The sequence below is a fragment of the Anser anser genome, assembly GCF_964211835.1.
Source record: "Anser anser genome assembly, chromosome: Z".
In the NCBI taxonomy this organism is placed as follows: domain Eukaryota; kingdom Metazoa; phylum Chordata; class Aves; order Anseriformes; family Anatidae; genus Anser; species Anser anser.
In genome coordinates, this window is record NC_139723.1 from 29603615 (window position 1) to 29618359 (window position 14745).

Consider the following 14745-nt stretch of genomic DNA (forward strand, 5'->3'; position numbering starts at 1 on the left):
AGGCCACCAGGAAACACAGAATATGCCTGAGTACTAGCTCTTACATGGATGCAGTTAATATATTTCTGTCTTGCTTAAAGTATCCTTCAAAGTTTAACATGTACACTGTAAATCTGTGTCCTTGCTTTCAGTTAGACTCAGTCCACTGTTGTGTTAATGTATGTAAGTGCAATCCAGTAGCCAGAATATTATGAGAGTTCTTGTTAGTTAATACAAGACTAATAGGATGTTTGAACTGGCATGGAATTAGGTCCCTGACAAAAGGTTTAGATGCCAGTCCAAGTGATGGCTTGCTAATTAAATGTCTAAATGTCTTTGTTAAGACCTTGAGAACTAGACTTGATTCATAAAGCTTTTTCCAAAAAATGTTTCAAGTGCTAGAAGCTGAAAAGAATGAATTGAATTGAAAAAGAGACCTTGTCTTCCTCTAAAACTAGTGGATTTGTGTATTGCTTTATTTGCATGAAAAAGTAGTTTTCTGTACATGACTGTCTTTGTACTGTTCCAAGTCTCTCTCTCAATTTTACTTGTAAGCAAGATGTCCAGATCTTTTCTTCACAAGTGAAATTGTGCCTTCAATGATAAAAAGGTAGTGAAGAGTCCGTGTGACAGCGTAGTATGCATGCAGCAAAGAAGACCTGAAACCAGCTGTAACAGCAAAGCCTGGTTGTAATTAACTATAATGATTTTTAAGATTATTCGGATATTTTAGAATGCTGTATCTAACTTCTTTAGGTAATAATATAAGAGCATCTGCCTTCAACATGCTGGTCACCAAAGCTAAGCTTTGCATTTGCTTTCTGCCAATATATTAATTCTTACCTTTAAAGTCAACTGCTCCGAGCATAGATAGCATAGGAACATGCAAGTTTGTGTTCTGCTCAGTGAGGATTCTCTTCCTTGAAAACTTTCTGACTTAGGACTTGCAAGTGTTGGAGACCTTTGCAAAGGCAAGGAATTGTCCAACTAGTCAGTTTGCCTACAACTCTACTTTTTGAGGGAGAATTGTCTTAGTTCATTCAACTCACATTCTTTACTAATGGTGTAATAAGTTCAAACATGGATGGATGGTGCTATCATTCTTGCCTCTGCACTCCGTTTCTCAAGTTATTATGTAATTATCTTGCAGGAATCTCTAGAAGCCCTTTAAACATCAGAGTTGCTGTGTGATGGGCAGACATCACATCCATAAAGACAGGACTCCTTTCTGAAGCAGCAATGCTGCTCCCAGCCTTTGATGTGGAGTGTTACCGTGCATGTAATCTGGGAAATAAGGTTTTCATGAAGCTCGCTACTAGCATTTGCTAACATTTACTCTTTGAGAGATGAAAGGCAAGAAATGGTAAATAAAAACATCAGGAGAGTATCTGCCAGGTGTAGACTTACAAGGCTGATGCACTGGTAGCGCAGTTGCCTTTTAGTGAAGCCATACTACACAGCCTTTCATCAAAGTGCTTGAACTTGATGGATCTGATCGTGCTCTGTTGCGTGATGGAAGCCTAGGTGTAACCTTCCATGTAGAGGGTGCGTGCCTGGGCACAGCAACAGTTCCCGCCAGGTCGCTCATCCAGATGACTCTAATCACATACCTGTTTGCTCATGTGATGCATGAGTACCACAGAACGAACACTGCATTGAACTTTTGTTATATGATGTGTTTGATCACGAGATAAGGCAAACTCAGGAAAGCAGAAAAAGTAGGAAGTAAAACTGAGGAGCATTTCATACATAGTCTTAGATAAGGACATTTCCACTTCTTCCAGTTCAGTTACTGGAGAAGGACTTTGGTTTTGTGTTCATGTGACAGAAGGGATTTTGCCAATGACATGGGATCTCTCCTATGGTTTCATCCTTGTCAGAACAAATAATACCTACTGTGAAGATTTCTTTGCTTTACCACCTGTGGTAATTAACTTGTGAAATGAACCCCACATTGTGGGAACTCCCTACTTTGTGGGAAATGCTTAAAATACTTGGGATCTCAATTTAACTTGATTGGGAGGCACTAAGTTTTCCTGCAGAACTACTTTATTTGGAATGTTTGTGTAGAAACAGTGTCTTCTGTTTGCCAGAGTTCATGTAGGATTACTCAGTACCAGGTGAATTTAAACTTAAATGATTCAACTTGTAACATTAAAGCAATATGAATTATTTCTAGTAAGGGATTCAGTCTTAGATCAAATATTTAGAACAGCTATTAAAGAGTAATGGATCAACAAAAAGCAAATCTATCCTGAGGAGCAAGTCGTGAGTATCGAATGGGTTTTTCTCTGAATCTCAGCTAGTTTGGTTTGGTGTTCTAGCTGACTTGCCTCAGGGATCTTTGAAAATACTTCATTTCTTCAGTGAAGATTGAAGTATTAGAGATATATGGTAGGGGAGGGCTGGAGGAAAAATAAAAAGGAATGTGTACACTTACCAATACAGAAAGCTTTTCTAAAGATGGTTGTGATGGTTTAAAATTTTCTCTTCCCGTGTCCCTGAGGACTTGGAATAGGAAATAGAAAATGTAGCTGTAGTCAGTAGGATGGTTTTCCTTTAGCCTGAGGTTTTTGAGAGAGTTGCAATATTATACACCTTAAATGCCCAATGGTATCATGGGGTTCTAATATTTAACACATGCATCTTAGGTTTTTCAGTTGAGTAGCTGGTAGCCTTGGATCCAAGCTGGAGAAGGGGAGCACTGGCATTCAAACGTGCATTCAATCTAGATCAAGGAATTTAAAAGCACTCTAGGTTTCCTGGTTTGACAGGCTTAAAAGGGCATTTTCTTCTGTATTATTCCACTGATGCTTTGTCCTGGACATGGTTGTCAGCCCTTTTCTTCTTCAGTTGCTTTCTCCCAGTACTTTTCTGAAACAACTTTGTTAGTGGTAAATGTTTAGTAGTGACTGTCTCAAATGCTGTTTCTGTTACTTTGAAGTTGCACATTCGTTTCCAAGATGAAGAATGGGCCAAAGAAAAGCTAGCTTTGCCCAAGTCCTAACTGTGCAGGTCACTGAGCACTATTGCTACGTGTATAAATCTTGCTGCTGGAAGCAGCTTGCCTTCTGATGTAACAAATACTTGTTCTGCATTTTTGTCAAGTTAACAGGTAGATTAATTGAAGAAAATAACCACAGTGGATACTGGGCAGATTAGTCAGTGTCTGAATTGGCAGACCTTGGGCAGACCAAGTTGCCCATCCCAACTTGAATTTTTGTTCCTTACTGACTGTTCAGCAAGCTGACCTTTTTTTTATCAGGAGAAAATGTCTAAAATATTACAGACTCCTCATTTTACTAAAACAACTCCCTCTCCCCCCCCCCCCAAAAAAAAAAGAAGTGAGAAGTCTGTTTTTCAGCCTCACTACTGTTACAGAAGGAATGTTTTGAAGAATTCTAAAAGAAAAACAGAACTCCTAGTATCCCCTTCCATACACACCAACACCATAAAGCCCCATATGTTGAAATGTCTGTGGATTTTAACTTTAAAAAAATCACTGAACTATGTGCCAAGAGAATAAAAAAAAAAAAAAATTAGTATGCCACCAGTATGCTTGAAGGTTTCTTTTACAGCCAGTTCCCAAAGGGAGTGGAACCCACATTATACAAGGAAGCATTTTTATGGAGTAAATAAGCTGAAGGGAGCAAGAACACTTCCAAAACAAAAGCTAACCCAAAAACATGATGTGAATCATTGCACTTGATGATTAGTATGTCCGTGAGCAGGAGAACTGTGTGCTGGCTGGGAGTCTTGTGGTGCTTAGTGTTACCTGGAGGCACCAGTCCCTTCTGCAGGAGTGCCGCCTCCTGCAGAGTCTCCACATTAACAGAAGTCAGCTAATGATGAAGCACGGTCTGCATTGGTCCTGAGGAAAAAAAGGGCTTTCTTTCCTGACTTTAACAAGTAAGAAGCTAAATCTTTATAGGGTGAGAATTGATTGTCATTGTTGCAACACATTGAGGGTATAAACCTTGCAAGGAATTACATTCTTGAAGGATCAAATAAATTGTGAACTTCCATGTGTTTAAGCCCAAATGGATCCCTGTGCTGTCTGGTGTGACCCCCCTATATAGAAGCTGCAGAACATTTAAAAATGGTATTTCTTAAATATACTGTCTCACCTTGTGGGCTCAGCTCCTGCTGAGCTTCATGATTTGATTAACCAGAGAGAGATTAGGAAATTCAGTTCCAGTTTGTCTAATTTCCAGCTGCTGGATCTCTTTACACTTGTAAAGAACTTAGAAATATTTTCAATATATAGTAATAAAAAACAGTCTACTTTTTGCTATAATTAACTTGCACCCATTTAACGATACAGCATAGATCTTAGCAAAGTGAGCCATTTTGTGTTCCTTCTTTGAGCTCTTTGGTACTTTATGTACGGAAATGTGCATTTCTTGATCTTTTAAAGGAAAATATGTATCCTTGGATTCCTTGTGAACAAGTTATTATGTAAAGGACAGATTTTATATTGATTTTAACATGGTTGTCATCTTCTAAGAGCCTCTGAGGTTCAGGCCCTAATTTAAGGGTTTAAAGACTCTAATTGAGAGAACTCACAGCTATGACTGAGCAAGATCGTTGTGGTGTTCCTAGACTTTGTCACAGCATTTTCTTAATGCAGTGGGTATTAAAGAATTTCCTATAATTGGTCTTAGTAAGAGGTGATAGCTGGAACTCTTTTCTCTTGGCAGACATGGAGAATGGTGATAGTTAACATACCGTGTTGTAAAGGTCTTTGCTTACAGGGTTCCACAGAAATTGACCTTTTCTCTTTTTCAATATCCTGGGCAAAGCACATGTTGATGGCTTTCAGCTAAATAGATTTTTAACTGATTTATTACTACTAAAATGTCAGAATGCTTACAAGGAATCAACTCTTGCATTAAGAACATCTGGTTCAAACCAAACGAAGGGAAGACTGAAAAGAAGATTGCAAAGAAAAAGGTATATGTTCTAACAGTGATAGAGCTTCCATTTGTCAGAGTGGTGTGGAGTTCTGGGATGCTCATAGGTTCCCTATAGAGCTCAAATAATCACATAGCATTATGTCTTTTAGCAGTGACCTCTTCTCAACCTCAATATACCAAGGAACTTAATCTGATCATCCATTTGCACGTGCATTCATCCATTTGTTATGTACACATTTGAAGACTAACTTACGGCTGATGCGACGTATCAAAAATAAGAAAAACATTGCTTTGTCACGTAATTCAGGCCACTGTGATGTTCTAGGTATATGCTGTGTTTCTTCTACTGGGTCTTGCTTGGAATCAGTCTCTGAGCAGCTGGTAGGTGTGCAGCACAGGGCAAAAACATAAATCAGCTATGAGCTGCGCTGCAGCTAAGGACAAAATATGCTAAGATGAAATGCTTCCCTTACAAAAGATTATTCTAGTGAAGACTGGACAGATCCAGAGCCTGGCACTCCCTGAGAAAGATTGGAAAATATAAAATTCTTGATCTTCCTGTAGATACTTGATCTTTTTCTGCTGTAGAGCCCAGATGGGGAAGAGACGAGAAATGAACAAAGTCCTCTATGAAGAGCTTTTTACTATGAAACACCTTTCCCAGAGAAGCCCAGGGGTAGACTAGACGTGGGCTCTTCTGTGGAAGACGTTCAGCCTCAGGTACAGTTAACAGATTACTGAAACTGAATTAAAGATGCAGTTACAGGTTTCCAAAAAATGATGAATAAACCTTCAGCTTGGTGGAGGTCTACAATGAGTGGGTGGGTGCCTGCATGAATCAGGGAGGTAGAATAAAGTAAACTTGAAAGTCAACTGTAATTTATCCGGTTAATCAGAGCTCGCTTTCTGAACATGTTACAAATGAGTTTTATAGCTTGAATCTGGGGGAAAAAAAAGCTTTCCAAATTTTTGTGAAAGTCTACCTTCGTAGTGGACTGAGCACCATCAATTTCTGTTTTTTCTGCATCTTTAGCTTTATCTTCTTTTATGTTGTTGCAGCAGAGCTCTTTGTAAAGGATTGTTTTTCATTTAAAAAAAAAATCTTTGTGAAAATTAGGGCAGAATGTTAGTATTGGATAAGATGAAGACATCTGCAGTAAGTTGGAGATGGCATGAGCAGATGTAGGTATGTATTGAACATCTCTGTTGCCTTTCATCCGAGGTACTGCACAGCAGTGATCTGACTTGCTGCCTTAGAGGTGAGGCCCAGAATAAGTGACAAACAGTTTGTTGATATTTGAACAGAAATATTTCTGATAAAGGCTTGTACTCCAAAGTCCATTAGAAATGAGGCCTAACAAGTGTTGCGCATTGCTATAGCATTAAGAGGTGAAAAAAACATAACTGAAGGGAAGGCTGGAAAAGTAATGTGTCTGGTTAGGAGAAGAAGAAAAACTCAAGGCATGACTGGAATAAGAAGTGATAATTACAGCACAGATACAGTAAGCTACTTAACATGCCTGAGAGCAGCAGCAGAGGAAATGCAATACAGGACTACTGTGACATTCTTAATTAGAGGATGAGGAAATGGTAGCTAATGTAGCACATAGTCAGTGTCAGATGTGGTTCCTCATGAACATGAGATAGAAGAACGGGTAAATGAATGGTGAAGCCGGCTGCATGAATGGTTTGCTGGGCAAACCCACTTCCATTGTTGTACTGGAATTGTTGTTGTACTGTTTTTAGAATATATGTGACTAATATTGCAGATTGGTCTGTGTATAGATCTACTTGAAACTTCGTTTCTTTAAGCTGCAACAAGAAACCTGCATGCAGTTGGAAAGCTTTAGCGAGATAGAAGAAAGCATGAGTGGGAAATGCCTCAGAGTACAGTATTTCCAGACAAAAATGAGGAACTGGCAAACAATAGAGCATTACATAGCAAAGGATGTAAAGAGCAGGTGATAGCTTTCTGTAAATCTGATTTATTTATGAAATAATTAAACAGAATACATTTTTCTGCTTATCTCATTCCGCTTATGTTACATGACTTTCTGGTAGTTAAATGGCCCTGTTAAATGGCCCCAAGATGTTTTTTGTGGAAAAATCTTCTCAAGCTCAGGAACTTATAGCACGGCCTTCTGCAAATTAGAAGTGGAATTTTAGTACATTAGCGTAATAGAAAATTTTACAGGAACAACTTGCTTTCTGATTCTCTATCCTAAGGTCAGAAGTTTTGTGCTTGCTTCTGTAGGAGAAGGAGTTGAGTGCAGGTCTTCTGGACGATGCATAAGGAACAGAGGTTTTTTTACTGTTCTTTTCTGTATCTGCAAGAGAAAGGTGGTATGTTAGTTTCTTGTTCCTCGGGAAACTTTTTTTTTTCCTGATGATAGCTAGATATCATTTGTATAGGGAAATAATGCACAGTGTTTCTATAAGAGTCTTGGTGGACCAAACAGGAATATATTACTACATAGGTTAAAAAAAAGAAAACTCTGAGAGCGGGTTGTGAGTTATTAGAATGGTGTGAATATGTGAACTGTGGCTGGTCCTAGTCACATGGTAAGGACAAGGCTCGGAGGGAACAATGCTCAGTCTGTGTGTGGTAGTGAGAGGTGAAAGCAACTTTACTTCACAATTTCCAAGGCAATGACAAGCAGAGAGCACGTTCTGCTTCAGTGATTTTTAAAATAAAGTTAAAAGAAAGGAGGCAGTCTTTGGTTATAGCAGCTGCTAAATATTTCATCAAGTCCTGTATTAAGATGAAATTTACATTGTTAAACAGTTGTGAAATGTTTTCACTGTTTTATGTTAATAAAATCTGTTTATGCCATCTTTATAAAAGATGCATCTCTGTGTAAATCAATGTGTAAAACTTGTAGTGAAGTTCTGAAGATAAGATCTCTTAAGTTGGTGACACTACATATCACATTTGTGAATAATACCAACCACAGTGCCTGGCAACAGGGAGAGGGAGAATTTAACTCATTATCCAACCCACTCACCATGCCCAGAGTCTCTGGAATAGTTAGTACTGTGCATGCGCAATGACTAATAATGAAATATCAATCACTTCAAATATATGAAATAGTGAATAGCTTCTGGGAAGGCTTTCAGGGAGTGGGGAAAACGGTACTGCTGCAGAGGGTGAGGAACTGTTCCATTTACTGTCAAATTGTCTAAAACCAGAAAATCTCTAGCATTTTCTTTTGTCATATTCTTGATTTTTTCAAGAAGCAAATAAATGTTTGTGAGAATGTCTTTTGTTTTTAAAAACATGTGAATCTTAATGTGCTCAGAGCTTCTATTTAGCACCGCTTAGTAGATCTGGTTGACAAGTTCAGAAATTAAAAAATACGGCTAAACTTTATTTGGTCTCTGACTGGATTTACGTAAATGTGTTAAGTTGGGAAATAGTGCACAGATTGCATAGAATATTTTATGCAAAGATTGTTTATTTGTTTTCTGAAGCACAATTCCTACTTGTCTGTTTGAGAATGCTGTGCTAGGTACAATGCAGGGATTTGGTACAAAGTAATACAAATAATTGCATTTTGAGCTGATGAAACTGGTTTTTGATGACAAATTGTGTCCCTGGGATTTGATAGCTTACATGCAGAGATTTTGTTCTTTTAATCAGCTTCAAAGTTCATGTAATACATAGTAGGTATTGCTAGATCTGTCTTGGGTTTTGGCAATGGTGTCTTTTAAAGGATGAAAAAGACATCTTGTTCTTTCTGCTCAATATTTTATTTTGGGTTAGGTACTTTCCAAGTCTATACAAGACTTTTCTCTGTACAATTCCTTTCAGTGTTGTTTTTTGTTTTTTGTTTTTTTCTGAGAGCCTGACTTTTTTTTAAATCAAATGCTATTTTATTGCTATCAGGTCTATTAGATGCCAGTCCTGCACATAGAAAACAGTTTTGAAAGAGAGCAAATATGTACCACAATACCATTTACCTGTTCAGTTTCATACCATTGTTTCAACACCACTGAAGTATACAGTATGAGAAATAAACTTACTGCTAATAACATGCTGTATACTAAACCAAATTCCACTTAATGTTGGATTTTGCTTCAGAAGCAAGTGCACGTGACACAATACGAGATGCCATTTTTATAAAAATCATGGCAAAGTGGACATTACTATGAAGAAGGGAAGGCTTTCTGTCTCCCACTCAGCTGTCACGTTGGCAGAATATATTATAGAGAATTTGTGCTGCTGCTTATGCTCTGCTTCTTCCATCAGTAATAGCAGAACTTCAGGCTGTTGAACAGTGAACATAAATCTCTCATCGGTACTGAATTTAATCAGACTTGGGCAACTTGTGAGTACCAGGCTCTCAGAGGACTAACCAGTACCAGAACTAACAAGAATCTTTTCACAGACTGAGGACTGTAGCTAGTTTTTCAGAGGTACAGAAAATAATGGAATACATCCTGTAGCCTTAGATATTCCTAATTTGGGTTCTATGAAGAGCTAGTGAAAATTAAGCCTACTTCTCAAGGTCAGTTTTTAGTTTAGCAGTGTGCATTTTAGCTTTGAAAGTATTGAGGATTTTAGTTTCTTGGGCATTTTCTCTGGCATCAGTTCTCTGGTATTGTCTCTACATGCTTAAATTAGTTCTAACTGCATTGCACCCATAAGTTATGAACATGATTTAAAACCATTAGTTGATAAACCTGGTTTTATAAGCTGCAACTCATGTTGCAACAGCTTGTCAACTGGTGAGTGCACGTTTGGCCCTGTGTACATTTGAGTATACACTTAATCTAAGCTAAATGATTTTAGGATGGAGAGAGGTGCACAATAACTGGGAGCATTTTGTTTTGCTTTTCTGAGTAAGAATGGTGGCATATATCAAAGTAAGTTGACTTTTAGATCTAATGCCTGCCTAGAGTATAACTTTTTAAACCTGTTAAGAGTAATACGATAATTTGTTACAGCCTGAGGGATTGTTAGCTCAGTCTCCGTATGTCTAGGTTCAAGAAGAAACTGATCAAAGATAAAGACCAGAAGGATGTCAATTGTTGACGTTGATGTTGCTGTTGTTACAAAGCTTCTATTAATTACCCCAAAAATGTGGCCCGAAACATCTTTGTGTACTGTTCCAGTTAACTTTGTTTAAAATGCTTTATCACAAACTCAAGTGTGGGAACACTTATAACTAGGCATACTGTTGAGGTCCTAGAGGTTTTTTGTGATACCCTGTTGAAGGTTGCACATAATGTCACACAGTCTCCTTAATCCTGAAGACATTTGATGAAAAGTTACTTGGTAAAGAGCATCTTTCCTGAGGGTGGAGTGTGGTCTTCTAGGGATGCAGCCCAGAAGGCCAACTGCATCCTGGGCTGCACCAACAGAGGAGTGGCCAGCAGGTGGAGGGAGGTGATTGTGCCCCTCTGCTCTGACTTTGCGAGGCCCCACCAGGAGTGCTGCGTCCAGGTCTGGGGCCCCCAGCACAAGGAGGATGTGGGGCTGTTGGAGCGGGTCCAGAGGAGGGCCACAAGGATGACCAAGGGGCTGGAGCGCCTCTCCTGTGAAGAAAGGCTGAGAGAGCTGGGGCTGTTCAGCCTGGAGGAGAGAAGGCTCCGGGGTGACCTCATTGCGGCCTTCCAGTACTTGAAGGGGGCTTATAAAAAGACGGAGAGCGACGCTTTGCTCAGTCGGATACTGACAAGGTGAGGGGGAATGCCGTCGGCAGTGCCCAGCGCAGCTGCCCGCCGCCCCGCCTCGCCCGGGCTGTGCCGCAGCGCATGCGGGGACGGGGCCGCTCCCGGCGCGGGGGCGCGGCGTGGCGCGGGGACGCCCCACCCTGCGCGGCTCCCGGCGGGGGGCGGGGCCTCCGCGCCCATTGGCTGCGCGGCCGCGCCGGGCCGCACGTGACCGGCGGGGCGGGGCCAGCGCCGGGGCCGGGCTGTGCCGGCGGCGCCGCGGCCGTGTCAGCGGCGGGCGGGGTGCGCGGGCGGAGCGGCCGGGCCGGGCCGGGCCTGGCGGCGGCGGCGGCATGGAGGGACCGCGGCCATGGGGTGAGTGCGCGGCGGGCGGGCCGGGGCCCGGGCCGGGCCGGGCCGTGACAGGGCGGCGGCGGGCGGCGAGAAGAAAGCGGCTTTGTGGCGGGCGGCAGCGAGCAGCCGGCACGGCACCGCTTTGTTGGTTGCGCTGCCGCAGCGGGCAGGGAGGGAGAGGAGGAGGGAGGGAGGCGGTGTGCGGGCACCCCGCGTAGAGCGCCGCCGGGAACTGGGTCACCGCCGCACCACGCGCCCTCCGCGCAGCCACGGCGGCTGCGGCCGCGGGGCGCCTCTGCCGGCACGTTGTCCGGGCCCGGCCGCCGGCCGAGCGGGGGCTTAAACCCACCCTGCGGCTGCGTGCGGCGTGCCCGGCTGCGGGGAGCGCCCGTCGTCGGGCGGAATTCCCTCCGAGGGACTGGCGAAGGCCGGCTCGCTGTGGGCGGTCCTGCCTGAAGGATGCTTCGCAAAGGTGTAGCAGGGAACGGGCGGCTGCTTGGTTTGTAGGGCAGCGTTTGCAGTAGGTTGCTCCTCATATATACATAATACGACATGGATTCATCTCATTTTCTACATACCTTTCTCCATGTGACACTCATTCTGTTCAAATTGGTCCTTAGTGCTTATGCCTCTATTATGCACCCTTTTTTTTTCTTTTACCTTCAGTGGAGTTTAAGGATTCCCAAATAGTTGTCAGTATAACAGTTCCTTGAAAATAACACGTAGGCGTGTGCACTGGAAGTCATTCCCTGGAACCAGACTCTTATGTATTTTTGAGGAGGCTCCAAGTAACGGGTAAAATATTTTTGCCACTTTCTTAGTCCTGTTAAATGATGTGCAAAAAAGGTTTGATGAAGCTAAATCTTTTTTTTTTTTTTAACTAAAACACCCCCTCAAAACATTGTGTACCTGGACCTGGATCTAATTTTAGAATCACAGGTTTGCCATCTGTCAGCGAGGTATGGATTATGTTAAACTTTAGGACATCAGGTGAGGACTTAGCAGTTGGCTACTGTTGGTGATTCTAGATTTTTCTCCTATATATTTTGAATGTTCATTCCAATAGCTAAAATATTAGAAGATGCCATAGGTGCAGAGGTGCTTTGACCACTTTCTTTTCTGAAAAGAAGGAAGGTGATAAAAGCAAAATAATAGTTGTGATAATTATTATGGTGATGTTTGTTCCTTTACTTCTTCAGAAGAACCATCAGAAGAGATGGTCTTTGTGTTGTTTTGCATAACAAGTGCAGTATTTCCTGTGAGTAGTCATGCTCTTTAAAATGGCAGCTTGAATAAAAGATCACTTTTAAGTATATTTTAAATGATTCATGACTGCAGACTTTCATAAGGTTCATCCTTCAGATCATATCATGATATTTGCCAAAACTTTTGTGCAAAATACTGGGTTATGATACATGTTCTGATGCATGTTGCCATAGTATGCAGCATATGTTGGAAATGCTTATATCTAAACTGGGTTACCTTTGGTCTACAAGTTCTTATGTTGGATTTCTGTATTATCATAACTTAGTAAAACGCTTTTGCTGATGAGATGTTATTAATTACTTTTGCATCAATATAACGAAATCTTATTTAAAACAGGCTATACTGCTAGTGATACACAGTAACTGAGTTATTTTTGGTGAAGACCACTGCACGTCTCCACTGATTGTTTTCCAAAATTCGTACAGGACATGTGGACACATGCTGATGTATTTTCTGTGAGACAAAAAGTCTTCTGTTCTCAAAAAGTGCTGAAAATGAACCCTGAAGATGACCCTGATTGATAACCTATTTAAAATAATATTTTTTCATTATCTTTGTTTTTTCTTAATTGAGGCTGATTTATTTCATACTATTGATTTATTTTAACTGAAAATACAAATTAAAAAGAACAAGGACCTGCCTCAGGCTTTCTGATGGCTTAAACTTTCTGGAATTGGATCCTTAAAAGATGATGAGAAATGAAAACTAAGCAGCAGCAAGTCATATGCAGTGAGAGCATACGCAATTCACCATGAACAGCAAAAATGATCATGCCGAAGAATGAGTGTTCAGGATCATGAATCATCCCTGGTCCAATATAAGTTATGATTCAAGTGATGTCTGGACTGCTTTGTGTTCAATATAGTATTTAAATGCAAATCATGTTTTGTATTTTCACAGTCGTATTCTGAATGCAGCATGACTAACCAGCTAAGGAACTTCCCAACACAGAATTCTAAAGGAATAAGTGAGGTTTTTGTCTTGAGAATGTAATGAAAGCTGAACATGACTGTCTATAGCCTGAAACATATGATTTCTGGATTTCCCTCTGGTTGTACTAATATGATTTTTTTATTAGTGTTTTTTAGTAAAATCCTAAAGGTGAAGTCATCTCTATTTAACACACACACAACTGCCATTAAACTAGACCTGTAACAAGGAAGGCAGATCATGGTTTCCAATCAAACCACCATCTTCCTTCTCTCCTTCCTCATGGTCTTTTGAAGAATGCAGAGAGCATGGATCACTTCTTATTTTGGCACCTTCATCAGCCAAGCTATGTTTTTGTTTTGATTAGGAAGAACAGATGATGCATCTGCTTATGATCATTTGTGAGTACAGGCTGAGAGCGTGAGCTATGAAGACTGTCATTGCTAGGGCAAAACGTACAGCATTCTGTACTACCTGCATTTGAAGGTGTAGCAGGTTGACTTTTGTGCATGATAAAGCTCCTGCTATATTTGAAGATGCGGTGCAGTACAGATTTTGTAGCATACTTACCTGTGTTATTGATCTTAAGGAACATTGTCCAGAAAATATGACAGTGGATCAATACGTCTTGCCAAATTGCATATTAATTTGGGGAAGAATAAAAACAACAACAGCAACAACAAAAAAAACCTTCACCCTATCCCGCAGTCAGAAGGATTTAAGAAGGTCAGGTATACTAACACTTAAGTGTTTTGTTCTACTGCCCACAAAGATAATCTGTGTGCAGATGTAGATAGAAGAACTAAGAAGAAAATCGTCTTGGTGCAGGTGAGGTTAGGAAGAGAAAGTTGAGCATGGCTTACTTTCCAAGGGATTTCACACATTGTGTTAGGATAACTGAGAATCGCTTTTCATCTGGATCTTGTTTCTTCTACAACGGCCAGAAAAAAACACAGGAACTCAGAGTACCTACTCTAGAGATTATCATTTGGTATAATTTGTTGTTGGTTCTCAATTTCAGTTATTTGAAATTTGTTAAAAAGAGTTACGTTATTTGCAGCCACTTTCTCATATCCAAGTCCTTGCTGCCGAAGCAAGCTCAAGAACAAGTGAAGAACAGTTTCTACTCTTTTCTACTCTTTGCTGCATGTCTCTGACCTGAGCATGCAAATGCAGAACGAATGAAAACAGAAGGTGCAAGACCTGCTGTTCCATTCATGGCAATTCTTACTTTCTGCCGAGTATTTTCTTAATTCTGTTCAACCACACCCAAAGCCATCGAGTCTTTTCAGTCTCCTCATTATGTTTGCCTGCCCGCTTAGAGCAGATGATAAAAGAGCAAACACAATACCCTCCTGTCAGGCTGCTGCTGACTGGAAGATTTATTTAGGGTTTGTTCTTTGCTGCAGGTAGGGGTAGAAACAGTGAAATGTGCTGGCCAAAAGAGCATTTTAATAAAGCATAGGTCTGCCACAAGGTAAAAATAGTATAGTTGATCAGCGTGGTGCTGGAGAAGGCAGAAGTTTGATTTCTGTGCGTGTGAAAGAATCAGGGTAAAAGACTCTTATGACCTGAGGCCGATGCAGTATTTTTCAGTGAGTACAAAAGAACAATGTTAATACCTATGAAAGATAAGCATTTTAAA

At 40.8% G+C, this 14745-nt stretch overlaps 1 protein-coding gene across 4 annotated transcripts in view; it reads left to right on the plus strand.

Moving 5' to 3' along the window:
* Positions 1–14745, plus strand: part of APC (APC regulator of WNT signaling pathway) — a 90626-nt gene that overhangs the window by 8442 nt on the left and 67439 nt on the right. For 2 of the 4 annotated variants that reach the window (XM_083818928.1, XM_083818930.1), the window contains exon 1: positions 10790–10925. The exons of the other annotated variants lie outside the window; for them this stretch is intronic. The gene's annotated coding sequence lies outside the window, so the exon portion shown is untranslated. Of the gene's footprint in view, positions 1–10789; positions 10926–14745 lie in introns of those variants that run through there. 4 annotated transcript variants of the gene reach the window in all.